Genomic DNA, 965 nt, shown 5'->3' on the forward strand with positions numbered 1-965 from the left:
CAAGAATTGAAGCTCTTGACTTGTTTCACTATTCCATACTTCGATCGGAAGTTCCTGAACTTGTATTTGCATTATCTCCAACAAAACCCTGACTTCATTGAGTTCGATAAAGATTGAAACTTGGTGAAGTGAGATGTCCTAAGTGCAAAATGAGCAATATCACTGGGAGGACCTCTTGTGAATTATGTGGTGTTTAGCTCCCTGCAGCCATGTCCTGACCTGTCATGCTCAATATGGTACGTATAGATCAGTCTCGATTAAATTCGATTTGAACATTGACAACTGAAAGGACACGGCTATTTATCAGCAAAGCGGCACGATCACTCTGGAAAAGAAACAGGCTGGCGGATCCTAAATGTCAAATTTTGTCGGAAACAGTGTCATTCGTTGCTTTTTACTGTGGAAAATCTGTGGGAGAGTAGCTCACTTCCATTCTTATGCTTCACTTGGACATGCTCGATCCAGAACTATTTAAAAAACTTAATCCTCTCTCGTCCAAATTCGGATATTTCCGCAAAGCGTAGAAATCCAACCAAAAACTGCGGGTCTCTGTATGATCCTGCAGATGCATGCGAAGTAAATCCTTCCATTCTTTGTCCTCTTGCCCTAGACCAATTCCTGCGCAAGTAAACTCCCACCAAACAGGAAAGTAGCCCGAATAATTCCCAGTCCAGAATACCTGCCAAATTACCATTATCCAGGATAATATCGACATTGGTAAGGTCGGCATGGGTGAATGTATAGGGAGCAGCACTTGGCATACGTCGACGTAGTTCCAAGCGAATTTCCTCTGGAACCTTTGACAAGGCCAACGACATCTCAGCCCACAGCTCATCATCTGACGAAAGGGGCCCATGCCCAATGCCGTAGCCATTCGGAAATAGAAACACCGAGTATAGTGGTTGTCCGCCTACATAGTACGCTTTCCATTCCGGTTCGAGTGAAGCTCGCGAAGCTGCATCAAA

This window comes from Histoplasma capsulatum, genomic scaffold, assembly GCF_000149585.1.
Source record: "Histoplasma capsulatum NAm1 scaffold_1 genomic scaffold, whole genome shotgun sequence".
NCBI classification, from domain to species: Eukaryota; Fungi; Ascomycota; class Eurotiomycetes; order Onygenales; family Ajellomycetaceae; genus Histoplasma; species Histoplasma mississippiense.